The sequence below is a fragment of the Talpa occidentalis genome, unplaced genomic scaffold (genome assembly GCF_014898055.3).
Source record: "Talpa occidentalis isolate TD23 unplaced genomic scaffold, MPIMG_talOcc4v2.1 talOcc4.13, whole genome shotgun sequence".
NCBI lineage: Eukaryota > Metazoa > Chordata > Mammalia > Eulipotyphla > Talpidae > Talpa > Talpa occidentalis.
In genome coordinates, this window is record NW_023601322.1 from 75622264 (window position 1) to 75636747 (window position 14484).

Below are 14484 nucleotides of genomic sequence, written 5' to 3' on the forward strand. Positions count from 1 at the left end.
ACTTGCTTTTCAAGCGCGCCAAGCGCGCCGCTTTCCCGCGCAGGCTTACCGGCAGCCCAGGCTGTGTGCACGTCTCCCGGGGTCTTTGTTCTTCTCTAATGGCGCCCGGAGCCGTACGCTCACTGCCGTGGCGGATCCTGCAGGGTTCGCCTCAGCTCCCGTTCACGGGGTGTGGTGGCTGCAATAGTTCCTTTCCACGCACAGTCCCGCTTGCTGCGTCGTTTGTTCTTGTGGGCCGTTTTGGTTTGTTGTTTCCTCCTCTCTGCCGGTCGGAGAGTGCCGCCTCTTTTTGTGAGTATGTGGAATCATCAATCCAAACATTCAAGTCAATTTTTCTATGCAGTGTTGGTCGTTTAGTCCTCCCTGTAACGACATTGTGTGAACTGCGACCCCAGGTGCAGCGGAAGGCAGGAAGTCACACGCTCCCTAGGCCCACCTGGCTCCAAGCAGGGCTGCTTAACTCCACCCTTAGTTCCCAGCAATACCCCCTTCAAGAAGTCAAGAGTCATGGCAGATCCATGGCATGATGTGAGTTGGAATCCTTGGGCCTGGGATCTCTTTCTTATCTTTTTTGATTGCTGAATAATATTATAAATCAGAGACATCCTTCAGGGAAGGAGGAGGGAGAGGGATCAGAGGGAGGAGCACAGGGGACTGTGGTGATGGTGCACAGGTGCACTGGTGAAGGAAACGCTACAGGGACTATACCTGAGGGGGTGGGGGGAAGCAAATATTGTTTAAAAATGAACAATGTTTTAAAAAATGCAACAAAATCATATTATGGGATAACTTGCTGTCACACAGATTTGAAGAACAGTTTGAAATATATAATTCATTTATTTCCCAAGTTTAAGTACTTGGTCCCCAATGCAATTAGCCTAAGCATAAATTATCAGAAGTACATAAACAATCACCTCCTCATACAGTTTTTTTTTAAAGCAGGGTTTCACAAACTTGGCACTATAGATATTTGGATCCAGATGATGCTATGGTGTTGAGGGCTGTGCTATGTATTGTAAGATATTTAGCTGTATCCCTGAACTACACCCAGTGAAAGCCAGCATCATGCCTCCAGTTGTGAAAACTAATAATGCCCTAATACATTGCTCTAAGTCTCCAGAGGAGCAAAATCACCCCTAATTCAGAACCACTGATGGAAAGTCATTTGAAATTTTGGATCACTTCTTCCTCAGGATCATCAGCTCTACTGTTCCTCTTCTTTTCTCTAGATGAATTGGCAGTGAGTTATCTTGTAGTTTATATAAAATACGGACATTTATGCAAAATGGGTTCCGAGACTTACACGAAGGCCTATTTCTTCACCCAATGGTAATTTCACCAGGTAAAACACCTTCTAGATTGATGGTCAAATTGCTTCAATCACAAATGGTGCAGTGTTTCTTTCCTTTTCTCATACAAGCTCACCTTTTCCGTCATGATAATCAAGAAAGCCTTTCTCCCACTTGTGCCTGCTGAGAACTGTGGAAACTCCCTGCAAATCACACCTCACAGTACTTCTCAGGCCAACCCTGCCTGGTTTGTCTTATTACATTCAGTAATATTCACATTTTCTTGGGAGACACTTTTTTAGTAAAAGGCCTCTTAGACACATACTACAAAAAGCAGTTTAGGTTTTTATTTTCCTCGGCTAAGGGCTTTTTAAGAAATATCTGTGTCTTTTTTTTCTCCTCTACTGTATAAATTCTGATTTAGCATAAAATAGTTTTTAAATACTCTCAAGTCATCCAAGCCTTGTAAAAAAACCTTTTAAGCTATCCTTTTGTTTTAAAATTTTCAGTTTTATAGGGATGTTGTTGACATGTGATACTGTGTTAAGCACATTTAGCATAATGATTTGATATATGTATATAGTGTGTGAAATGATTACTGCAGTAAGTTTAATTAACATCTGTTATCTCACATAGCTACATTTTTATTCCTTGAGATGAGAACTTTAAAGAGATACTCTCTTAGCAACCTTCAAATATGCAATAAGCACTGTAATTATAATAACCACGTTATCCATTACATAAATATCTTATAACTGGAAATATATGTCTTTTGAACACCTTCACCCCATCCCTGCCTCTGACAACTACCAATCTGTTCTCTATTTCTTTCTTTTTTTTTTTTTTTAAGATTTATTTATTTATACAAGAACCGGGCACAGGCCAGATGTGTGGGAGGGTGAGAAGATTCACCAGAGACAGAGCAGGGAACAGAACAGGCAGACCGACTGAAATACACTGCTGAGGGAAGCAGTGGGAGAGACAGGAGGTCTGCCGCGTCATGTAGGTATCCTCACCGGCCAGCCGGCTTGAACCTGCATAGCAGAGGCTGCGGACAGCTTCACAGCGCTGTGCTCAACTGCCTGCGCCACCAGGGAGGCACTCTATTTCTTTTCAAAAAATTTTTTACCCAAGATTTATTTATTTATTTATACAAGCATTGGGTACAGTCAGAAATGTGGGAGGGTGAGAGAATTGACCAGAGCCAGAGCAGGGAACAGAACAGACCGTGTGATAAATACACTGCTGAGGCAGAGGGCACGGCAGGCGAGGTCTGTCGCAGGCGAGGTCTGTCGCGCCATTGCCGATGGCTGGGGATCAAACCACCGCTGCAGAGGCTGCAGGCAGCTTTGCAGCCCAGTGCTCAACCGCTGCGCCACCAGGGAGGCCCTAAATTTTTTTTTTAAAGATGTTTTTTATTGGGCCTCCCCGGTGGCGAAGCGGTTGAGCGCTGGGTTGCGAAGCTGCCCGCGGCCTCTGCGGCGTCGGTTCTATCCCCGGCTGCTCCCCGCCACCAGAGGAGGGTCCCACATGGCGCGCAGACCTCTCCTGCCACCCGCTGCTCCCCTCAGCGGTGTACTTCGGTCCTTCTGCCTGCTCTGCTCCCCACTCTGGCTCTGGTGAATTCTCTCACCCTCCGCGCTTCTGACTGTACCCAGTGCATGTATAAACAAAACAAACAAACAAATAAATAAATAAATAAAAACATGCCTCTATATAAAAAAAAAAAAAAAAGATGTTTTTTATTTATTTATGCATGGAACGATTGGGGTATAGGCCAGAGGTGTGTGTGGGGGTGGTGACAGGATTCAAAGACAGAGTGGGGAGCAGAACAGGAGGATCTGCTGAAATACAGTGCTGAGGGGAGCAGCAGATGAGACAGGAGAGGTCTGCTGCGCCGTGTGGGTTAGCTCCCTGGCTGGGATCGAACTCATAGTGCAGTGGCTGGTGATGGCGTAATAGCATTAAGACTTTAACCCCTGCTCCACCAGGGAGGTCCCCTGTTCTCTATTTCTATGGGTTTGCTTTTTTTCATATTCCATATTTAATCAGCTCATACTGTATTTACATTTATCTGGCTTAGTTCACTTAGCATAGTATCTTAAAGGTCCATCAATGTCACAAATGCTAGCATTTCTTTTTTTCTCATGACTGAGTAATATTCTACTGAGCTTTGTCACTCTTCTTCTCAAATCAGCTCTAATCTTTACTGATCTCTGCTTGGTTTCAAGCTTCTCTCATAGTAAACACATGTTTGTTCAATGGTAGACCAGAAAAACCCCAAATATTAAGTGCCAGGAATTCTGCTTTCAGATCTTCACAGGTCAAAACCAAAGAAAGGGAAAAAAATTCTCTTTCCCTATTGACTTCAGTTAGAATAATACTGGAGAAGGTCTTGATTTTTCCTCTTAGGGCACATGCTCACCCTGGATCAATGATGGATCCAGAAAGACTGGAGACTAAAATTGCCCTAACCTCTGTCATATGACCACCCCATGATCAGGATATTCTGGCTGTGTTATGAAAATAAATCGAGGGCAAGTGTGTTGATTAGCTATCTTACCGTAGACTCTCCACAAAAAGAAGCTAAAATAGCACAAAAGCTAAATAATCCATGACAATCACCATATTATGTGAGTTGCTGAGATGCTAAGAAAGTATAGAACCTACACAAGTCTAAACCAAAGTGAAAGAAGGAATCCGGGGGAATGATTTAGCCTGAAATAATCTGTCCAACAATAGTAACTGAGAGATTCTATTTTGATTGTTGCATCCGGTAAGAGAAGCAAGAAGTAGGTCTTTATTATAAGCTGAAGAAAAGGATGTCCTGAAAATAGGAGCAAAGGAGTAAGATCATAAAAATGATCTAGCAGATTTGAACAAGAGCCAAATAGAATATCATGGCAGAATTATCTGCCTAGATTTTGTTCTTGAAAGACACAAGGACAACCTTAAGCCATCACTCTGGTGTGTCACTGATCATCTCTGGGGTCTCTAAACTGAGACTTTAGTAGGCCTATGATAAAATTACCCTCCTATGTTTTAAGTGATACTATTTCTGTTTTATTTGCTCTTTCTACAAATATACCATACATCATACTGTCTCTGCTCTAAAAGAGGTCAAAGTGCAGTAAGAACTCTGGTTCACAGTCCGATCATGATTGGGGTGACATGCTACACTGGTTGAAGAGTTGACAAGGGTGAAAGTTCAGGAAAAAAACTCCGAAGTCTACCTAGGTAATTAGGGACAGTTTCAAGTTGTGACCTGAAGGGAGACTATTGAGGCTGGGCATCTAAAGCAGTGGGAAGAGCATGTGCAATAGCAGGGAACTCAGGAAGGAGCAAACTGCATCTGGAGATTTTCAGGGGTTCCAAGGGGGAGCATGTGCAGGAGAGGTAGTAGAAGATAAAGGGACAGCCAGCGTTGACTGTGCCCTAAAACCCTTGTCTGTCATACTTAAGAGCTGAGGTTTAACCCTTAGGGTCAGGAAGGGATGTATCAGGATTTAAATTTGAGCAGTGAAATGACTGAGGCTTCAAGATCAAGCACTCAGCGATTGTAGAGCAGTTATCCAGACCAGAGGTGATGGATGCCTAAACCAACATAGACGTAGCTTGGGGATGAATCAGAGATGCTTAGGAGGTTAAGTTCCCATGACCCGAAGTCCAATAAAAGACAGAGGCAAGGGTGTTCCTGTAGTTTCTGGCTTGGATGACTGTTTAAAGTTTGAATGAATGCTGACTTAGGAAAAGAAACGTAAGTAAGTGTTAAAAGAATATAATTTTAAAACTACATAGAACCTAGAACAAAAAATCCCTAGTAGGAGAAAAGTGGCCTGAGTCTGTTAATTGAATGTAAAGAAATATTATTGGACAAAAATGAAAAGGGGCCTCCCCGGTGGCGCAGTGGTTGAGCGCTGGGCTGCGAAGCTGCCTGCAACCTCTGCAGCACTGGTTCGATGGTGCGACAGATCTCTCCTGATGCCCGCTGCTCCCCTCAGCAGTGTACTTCGTCTGTCTGCCTGTTCTGCTCCCCGCTCTGGCTCTGGTGAATTCTCTCAACCTCCCACGCTTCTGACTGTACCCAGTGCTTGTATAAATAAATAAATAAATCTTTAAAAAAAAAAAAAGGAAAGGGATGGTTTACTGAAAGTAATCTCTGAACAATTCATAATAAAACTCCAAGTTGACTATCAGTCTAGCATTTACTAACTTGCCCGTTATGCTGCAAACATGTGGAGTAATCATATGAAAACATGTATGCTACTTATAACATAAGTTTGAGGATTAAAATATGCTCTGGCATATTTTATATTTTATATAACCATTTTTTCCAGGTTTAAGGGCTGACAAAAGAATATCCTTTTAATCTAATTTTTCATTTTAGATTGCTAGGATAACAGGCAGTTCAACAAAGAAAAGTATTGATATAACCTGGAGTAAAAAGAAGTTTCAAAGTAATATGTTAGTAGAAGAATAGAACAGATCAGTTTCCAATGGAAATGTTCATGAAAGCACATACATATCTAATCACAAACAAAGGTTTATTTATTTCTTTTTTGCGTTCACAGGGCCCAGTTTTAAAAAAGCCAATTGCTAATAGGTGTGTCAGGCAGCTAACACATGTGTCTTTTTGTGTAATGAGATAGAGATGGTGATTTTGAAAAAATAGTGGACTGTTTGTAGATTTTGCATTTATGCAGTATTTATTTCTCTTAGGTGACTTGGATTTTTTCTTTTGTTATCTTGATGTTCTACTTTTCAGTCAGCCATGTGATTTTTCAGCTGGAGCTGTATGATAAATAAATGTATTCTGAGTGTGTCACTTTCTTGAATTTCTCAGACATTCAGTAATCATTGGGGCTGGATAAAATTCCAACTTCAAAATAATACCTGGATCACCCACCCATTTCAAAAAGAATATAGGGCGGGAGGAGCACAAGGGACTATGGTGAGAGTGCACGGGTGAATTGGTGGTGGAAATTCTATGGGGAATACACCTGAAAAAAGAAAAGCAAGCACTGTAAAAAAAATCAAAAATGAACAATGATGTAAAATACATAAAAATAAAAAAATGAAAAAGGATATAACCTATGAACAGCTCCATGGAAGAAGTACACAGGACAAGATATGGGGGAGGGCATGAGCTTCCACGCCTTCTCTATGGGTGCCACTCTCCCTGAATTTCCACATGTTCATCAACTCTGAAGATTCATAACCATTCTTCTTGAACTTAAATATTTGCATCGTATTAAAAGAAAACACAAATGTATTATGTGCATTTCCCATGTGAAGTCAGCTATAATGGGTAGAACCTGCAGCCTATTGCAGGGATTACGAAAGTAGAAGGAAAAATGGGGTGGTTGATCCCAAGGTAATTCTATAGGATGAGTTTTCCAAGTACCATAAACTTTCAAAATACAGGGTGATAATGCAGAGAACAAAAGGAAGATGAAGAAAACATCTATTTGAAAGCACTTTTTCTTAAATCCATATGAAAATTGGACTAATGCTGAAGTCATGAAAAAGCAAATCTCGTATTATTCCCCCACACGAAATTCATCAGTGATATTGCCAACTCTAATATCCTCAGTGAAAAGTACAAAGTAATTCTCATGAGCCTTCATGATCTGCCTCACACTATATTTTTTTCTTTTTTTTTTTTAAAGATTTATTTGTTTATTTATTTATACAAGCACTGGGTTCAAAAGAGCGGGAGGGTGAGAGAATTCACCAGAGCCAGAGCGGGGAGCAGAGCAGGCAGAAGGACTGAAGTACACTGCTGAGGGGAGCAGCGGGCGGCAGGAGAGGTCTGCACACCATGTGGGACCCTCCTCTCGTGGCCGGGGAGCATCCGGGGATCAAACTGGCGCTGCAGAGGCTGCAAGCAGCCCCGCAACCCAGCGCTCAACCGCTGCGCCACCGGGGAGGCCCTATATATTTTTTTTTTTTTTATAGAGGCATGTTATTTATTTATTTATTTATTTGTTTGTTTGTTTTGTTTATACATGCACTGGGTACAGTCAGAAGCGCGGGAGGGTGAGAGAATTCACCAGAGCCAGAGCGGGGAGCAGAGCAGGCAGAAGGACCGAAGTACACTGCTGAGGGGAGCAGCGGGCGGCAGGAGAGGTCTGCGCGCCATGTGGGACCCTCCTCTGGTGGCCGGGGAGCAGCCGGGGATCAAACCGGCGCTGCAGAGGCCGCGGGCAGCTTCGCAACCCAGCGCTCAACCACTGCGCCACCGGGGAGGCCCGGCCCTATATATTTTTAAGTATGCTTTCAGCTCTCCGAATTGGGTTGTAATGACTCACCTTTGGTTTTCCACATGTGCTTTTGCTCTGCCTTGCACAACTTTTCCCCATTAAATGAGATTATGGGAGTGGGGGCAGCAGGACTCTATATTCTTCAAACTCCTCAAATGATTCTGATAATAAGGTTCTAGAACCATGGGTGACACCTCCTATGACAATTTCCTTTTACACCTTACTTCTCTACCCCTCACACATGCTATTTGTGCCCTTGGCCCCTTCTCTATAATATCTTTCTCTTATCATTTACTACACTGTACCACAGTGACCTCTCCTGTGATCTGAGGCAGGGCCTCAGTCTTGGTTCCAGCTACTAGCTCAGTGTGTAGTAGAGTCACCATGTTATTCTAGTCATGACTCTTCTAGTTTGATCAGTAGAGCCCTAGTTTATTTCTGTTTTTGTGGCATAAACCTCCTTTACTTTCAAATTCTCTTAGTTTGATGATAAATTATGATTATCCTGGTTGCAAGACTGCTCTGATCAAATTCTTTTTAAGTGTGGGAAGATTTTTAATCACTCACATTGTAACAATATTACCTTTCTCCCCATGAAGCAGGTAAAATTAATAGACTATGATTATTGTCTAGTATTCTCAATTTGCCTATTATTGTAAGTTATTGCACAAAGGTTTGTGTGTCCCTTTCTCAGATGATAAACAACACTGAAAAAGAGTAAATCTTGCGGCATCCCCAATATTTTTCCTGAACATTGGACTGATTTGCTTTTGATCTACTAGAGAATAGGAAAAAGAAAAAGCTCTATCCATTAGGGCCTGAAATTAGATAACAAATTTGTGAATGAATATAGTCATTAAACTTCTCTTAAATATTATAATAGAGTTAGAAGATAGGCCCATTATGTCTGCCCTAGAGAAAAAAATAACACTGCCATAACACCTTGTCTCCTGGAAGCACTACCTGGTTTGGCTAAGGTTGTAAGCAAACTGTCTGATTGCTTTCAAGATTCCTTTTCTTCCAGACTGGAGATCTAGACCACTCCAGAGTCAGCAATCACCTCCTGCAGAAGGTCAGCAAACATTTGCATTTTTTTTTTAAACATTTTCTTGGAGATGAAATAAATACATAGCAAACTCTCTTTCAAGCAATTTCTGCTCTTGAAAACAAGCTTCTATCAAATTACAACTTAATCATCATACTAACTTAAAGAGGAATTATTCCTATTATTGGTAGATTCTGAAAGAGACTACATTTAGTAGATGCATATTTAAGATTTGCTGAATGAATGAATGAAGCCTTATCCCTTAACTCCCCATATAGGACTTTATATATTCTGCCTAGGCAGCTGGAAAATGGTATCTTTGCATTTTCCTATCATGGGAGTCATTTAATACTGTTTTATTTATTTATTGAAGACTTTTAAAAATTTATTTATGGGGCCTCCCCGGTGGCGCAGTGGTTGAGCGCTGGGTTGCGAAGCTGCCCGCAGCCTTTGCGGCGCAGGTTCGATCCCCGGCTGCTCCCCGGCCGCCGGAGGAGGGTCCCACATGGCGCGCAGACCTCTCCTGCCGCCTGCTGCTCCCCTCAGCAGTGTACTTCGGTCCTTCTGCCTGCTCTGCTCCCCGCTCTGGCTCTGGTGAATTCTCTCACCCTCCCGTGCTTCTGACTGTACCCAGTACATGTATCAACAAACAAACAAATAAATAAATAAATTAAAAACATGCCTCTAAAAAAAAAAAAAAGTCCCGTTTAAAAAAAAAAAATTTATTTATGCATACAAGAACTGGGGTGTAGGCCAGAAGTGGGTGTGTGTGTGAGAGGATCCACCAGAGAAAGAGTGGGGAGCAGAACAGGCAGATCTACTGAAATTCACTGCTGAGGGGAGCAGTGGGCTTAAGAAAGAGAGGTTTGCTGCACTGGGTCAGTTCCCTGGCCGGTGGTCAAGCTCCTGCTGCAGGGACTAGCTACAGCTAGATAGTGCTGAGACTTTAGCCCCTGCGCAACCAGGGAGGCCTTTTGTTTTTATTTATTTATTTATTTAAAGATTTATTTATTTATACAAGAACCGGGGTACAGGCCAGATGCATGGGAGGGTGAGAGGATTCACCAGAGACAGAGTGGGGAACAGAACTGCTGAGGGGAGCCGCGGGCGAGACAGGAGAAGTCTGCCACGCCATGTGGGTTGCTCCACGGGCAGCTGGGATCAAACCCACGCTGCAGGGGCTATGGACAGTTTCACAGTGCGGCACTCAACCACCTGCACCACCAGGGAGGCCCTGTTTTTATTTCTTAAAGGCCCAAAATGGAGTTGTTCATGCCAGGCCTACCAAGACTTAATACCTAACCTAAGTGCAGTTTCAGCCTCTCCTAAAAGTGGAATTTTAAACTAATCAATTGGGGCATTCCTGGTCAGTTAGTCAGGTGATCTGAAAGACCTTCTTGTCTTCCTGTAACCAAGGTAGCCATCTCTGAAATAATTCTTTTTTTTTTTTTTTTTTTTTTGCTAGTGATTTTGTCCTGCCCTTTTTCTTATTATAAAGACCTTTCATTCTGTACAATTTCTTGTAGCACCCTTCTACTTACTAGTTGGGATACTGCTTGATTCATGAATAATTTAATAAGACCAAGTAAATGATAAATATTAACTCAGTTGGATTTTTAAAATTTATGTATCTCTATCTATCTATCTATCTATCTATCTATCTATCTATCTATCTATCTATCTATCTATCTATCTATCTATCTATAGATTATGGATACCTAGGAATCCATTTTCATATTCAAAATAAATAGGCTCCTTTTCCTATCCCTTGGACCAGAATGAGGGGGCTTAGCTTGGGGCTCTTTCTATTTGCATTAGTGCAACTTTAGGTGCAGCATTCTTAGTTTAGTGTTACCTTTGATTTTAAGACTAGAAAATGGGGGAAACAGGAGAAAACTCACCACTGAATCACTTTCTTTTTTTTTTAAAGATTTTTAAAATTTATTTTTATACAAGAACCAGGGTACAGGCCCGATGTGCAGTAGGGTGAGAGGATTCACCCGAGACAGAGAAGGGAACAGAACAGGCAGACCGACCGAAATACACTGCTGAGGAGAATAGCGGGTGCAACAGTAGAGGTCTGCCGTGCCATGTGGGACCGCTAGGATTGAACCCGCGCTGCAGAGGCTGTGGACAGCTTCACAGCGCTGCGCTCAACTGCTTGCGCCACCATGTTCACCACTGAATCACTTTTACTTTGAGTTCTAGTTTTCTTCTTCCAGTCGGTCTATCATTTAGTTTTTAAGAGTCCCCAGATAATGGCATCGTGTTTTATCTGGGTAGTGTTTTTAGTTGTATTCAGTGGAAAAGACTGAATGTGTTTATTTCACCTTAACTGGAACTACTTTCTGGAATAATTATCCTGTAAGTAAACCTCAAAGGTTTTAGCTACTTGTATGGGCAACACTCTATTCTTGAGTCCTTTTTATTCAGTTGATTAGAGCTCAGCACATTTCTCCTTTGCTCACTTTTTCCAATCCACTAACAGGGATAAACAAGGGGTAATTTAAAAAATTTAGTAACTTCACATGTAATTTTCTCGAATATGGGCATAAGACACTAATAGTAGAGGGAGTTGCTACCTTACTGAACAAGCATGTACTTCAAGACAAATCTGGAGTTTCTAGAAAAATTTTTTCTTTATTTATTGCACATTTAGGTTTACAAGTGGAAGAATAACCTGAGAGGCATTAGAGCAGTGGATCTGTCATTGTAAAACTTCATTTTCTAGTAGTCTCTAGACTACTAGCCTCCATAGCCTATATACGCAGACAGGTTCTTTTTTAAGAATTGACTACTGCGGGCCTCCCCCGTGGCCCATCGGTTGAGCACTGGGTTGCAAAGCTGCCCGCAGCCTCTGCAGTGCCGGTTCGATCCCTGGCTGCCGGTTCGATCCCTGGCTGCTCCCCGGCCACCAGAGGAGGGTCCCAAATGGTGCGCAGACCTCTCCTGCCACCCGCTGCTCCCCTCAGCAGTGTACTTCGGTCCTTCTGCCTGCTCTGCTCCCAGCTCTGGCTCTGGTGAATTCTCTCACCCTCCAGCGCTTCTGACTGTCCCAGTGCTTGTATAAATAAATAAGTAAATCTTTGGAAAAAAAAAAAGAATTGACTACTGGGCTTGTGCAGTGCTTAGTGGTTAACATTACATAGACCATGTGGCTGATCTTTATTTTGAAAGTATTTTTACAGTTTCAAAATACATCTACAGAGAGGGCTTATAATACATTCCCCAGTTAAAAGAGATTTGCCCATAAAAGAGATACTTCCCTCTCACTCCTAATAGGGCATGTCTCTTGGGTATAAAAAATGCAATAAATACAATTAGAAAAATTTTTCCACATGTATACAACTACAATAAAAATACTGCCTTGAATTTGTCAAGGAGGGGGAAGGAGAGAGTGAGGGCAAGAGCGAGCCGGCAGAGAAAGAGAAGATTATACCACTCAGTTCACTGTGTCTTTTTTAGGTTTAAGCAATAATCATTTACTGCAGTTTCATCTTAAAACAGTAGATGGCTCCTTAGTCTAGAAAAGGTTGAGAAAAACATTTTTTTTAAGATCTGTGTAGAAATACAGTTCAAGTAGGGAAATCTAGACCTGGGTCCTTTTACTAGAAAAGCAATCTATACTTACATTTTGAGGCAGTCAGAAACATATTCTTGGAATTTCCCAGAATTGTAGATTTGGTGATGGTGTTGAGGGGCAATCAGAGATGGTAAGGAGTCTTAAAATCCATTGGTTATGGGATCTAGAATCATATTGCTGGTATTCTTGAGGGTCAGGAGATGCTTCAATGAGCACCAATCAATAACTGCAACATAAAACAGGAAGAATCACCATCGAATAAGATTTTCTGATCAACAAGCAACTATAAACCAGAGACACACTACGGGGATGTGGGGAGGAAGGGGAAAGGAAGGACTAGGGTCAAAATAAGGGGTGGGGTGCAATTGTATGGGGAATATAACCAAAATGATAATGCATACATTGTGCAAAAATGAAAAATGATGTAAGCATTATATAAAATAAAATATTAACATTTAAAAAAATAAGATTTTTTGAAATAGTTGGGAGTTATTATTTGGGAGGAGGAGGGAATGGGAAAAGAGAGTAAGGGATTTGGTAATATTAACAAAATAAAACCTTCCCAAAATACTGTGGATTTATTCTAAATAAAAATAAAGATACTGGGCAGAATCTTTGGCTTTAGTGCCAATGTGATGACAAGAGCCTTATCTTGTAAGATGACCTTGTAACAGAAGCTTGCAGAGTAGTAGTTAGCTCCCTTTTTGAAGAGGGAGTAAGTGGAAGACTCTTGTATTGCTAGAAATGAACAACAGGGAGGCTTCTTGGAAGACTGGGAATGGAAGTTGTGTCTATAATGAAAGTAATGGAATGTTTTGACCTTAACTCAAGTCATTTACTTTTTACTTGCTTCTCTATCCTGATAACAAACATCGTCTTGATCCTCTGCCCTAAAATTTTTCTCTACCTCCTAACTTTTGCTCACTCATAGTTTGGTTTCCTGCATAATTTATGTTTGACTACGGTCTGTCATGATTTTCTTGTCCAATTCCTACATTAGACCATCTACTTCAGCTTCACTTTGTTAACTCTTTCTCTCTTTTCTAAGTTAAAATTCTGAAGGAAGAGAAATTGATTAGTTGATCTTCATTTTTGCCCCAGGCCATGTAAATTTTGTTAGCTACTTTGTGGATTAACATGCACTTGGGTCAGCTGTCTACCACATATCTGACAAGGATATGAAGCAAGGCCAGTTGCTTCTGCGTGGTGAGGGACAGAATAGGGGATCCAGAAGAGTCATAATCTAAATCTGTTGTCATGCATCTAGGACACTTTAACATTTGTCTCAGGTTTTTTTCTTTCTTTTTTTAAAAGTGAATTTAAAAAGTTAGTACTTATTGTGATGGACATGGTTATACACTGCCCAGATCGCCCTCCAAGGCAGGATTTACTGCCCATCTCAGGCACACAGTCAAAAGATGCTCCTGTATTTGCTTGAATTGTAGAGAACAATTTTGTCCAAAGTCACAATTTTTCTGGGGTAGTCTGTGTCAACTAGTGACTGACTGAGGTGGGCACATAAAAGTTTCAGTTTTATCCCAGTGGAGAAGATCATTCTGACAGGTAATATTTGCTCCAGAGCTCTTTGCCACATTGATAAGGGGTTTGTTAGTTCAGCAATTTGACAGCTTTTGCCAAATCTGCTTTATTTTTTTAAGTTCTTTTTTTTTTTAAGATTTATTTATTTATGCATTCAAGAACAGGGGCATAGGCCAGAGTTGTGGGGGGTAAGAGGATTCACCAGAGACAGAGTGGGGAACAGAACAGGCAGATCGACTGAAATACACTGCTGAGGGGAGCAGTGGGCAAGTCAGGAGAGGTCTGCTGCGCCATATGGGTATTGATCTCCTGCTGCTGTGGCTGCGGATAGCTTCATAGGTTGCATCTTAACCCTTTGTGCCACCAGGGAGCTCCCAAATCTGCTTTCTTAATCTTCCCTTTACAGGTGTTTATCAACAGTAAAGATCCTGCACCCAAATTTCCATCTCAGCATCTACTTTCAGAGAACTTAACTGGTGATGACTGGCAGTAGGAGTGATCTGAAAAATAGTGATAAAGTGGGATTTGGAGCTGCATCACATATCACCTTGCTAGCAAAGGGGAACTCATTATTGGCAGGTACTTGGAACACAGGCAACCTCTGACATTTGTTAAAAATCACCAGTGGTGAATTGGGAGGGTGCATAAGCAGGGAATGTACTTGCAGATGAAATGTATCAAGTATGTGAAAATTATGAAAAAATAAATATAGGGGAAAAAAGGATTGTATGATTGTTGTTAAGAGCTATTGATGCTCTATAGAAA

The 14484-nt window shown here is 41.6% G+C and overlaps 1 long non-coding RNA gene across 4 annotated transcripts in view; it reads right to left on the reverse strand.

Moving 5' to 3' along the window:
• Positions 1-203: 203 nt before the first annotated feature.
• Positions 204-14484, reverse strand: part of LOC119242739 (uncharacterized) — a 128811-nt gene continuing 114530 nt past the window's right edge. For all 4 annotated transcript variants that reach the window (XR_005124551.2, XR_008551480.1, XR_008551481.1 and 1 more), the window contains 2 exons: positions 12229-12406; positions 204-363 (listed from right to left, as the gene is read on the reverse strand). This is a non-coding gene — a long non-coding RNA (uncharacterized LOC119242739). The remainder of the gene's footprint in view (positions 364-12228; positions 12407-14484) is intronic.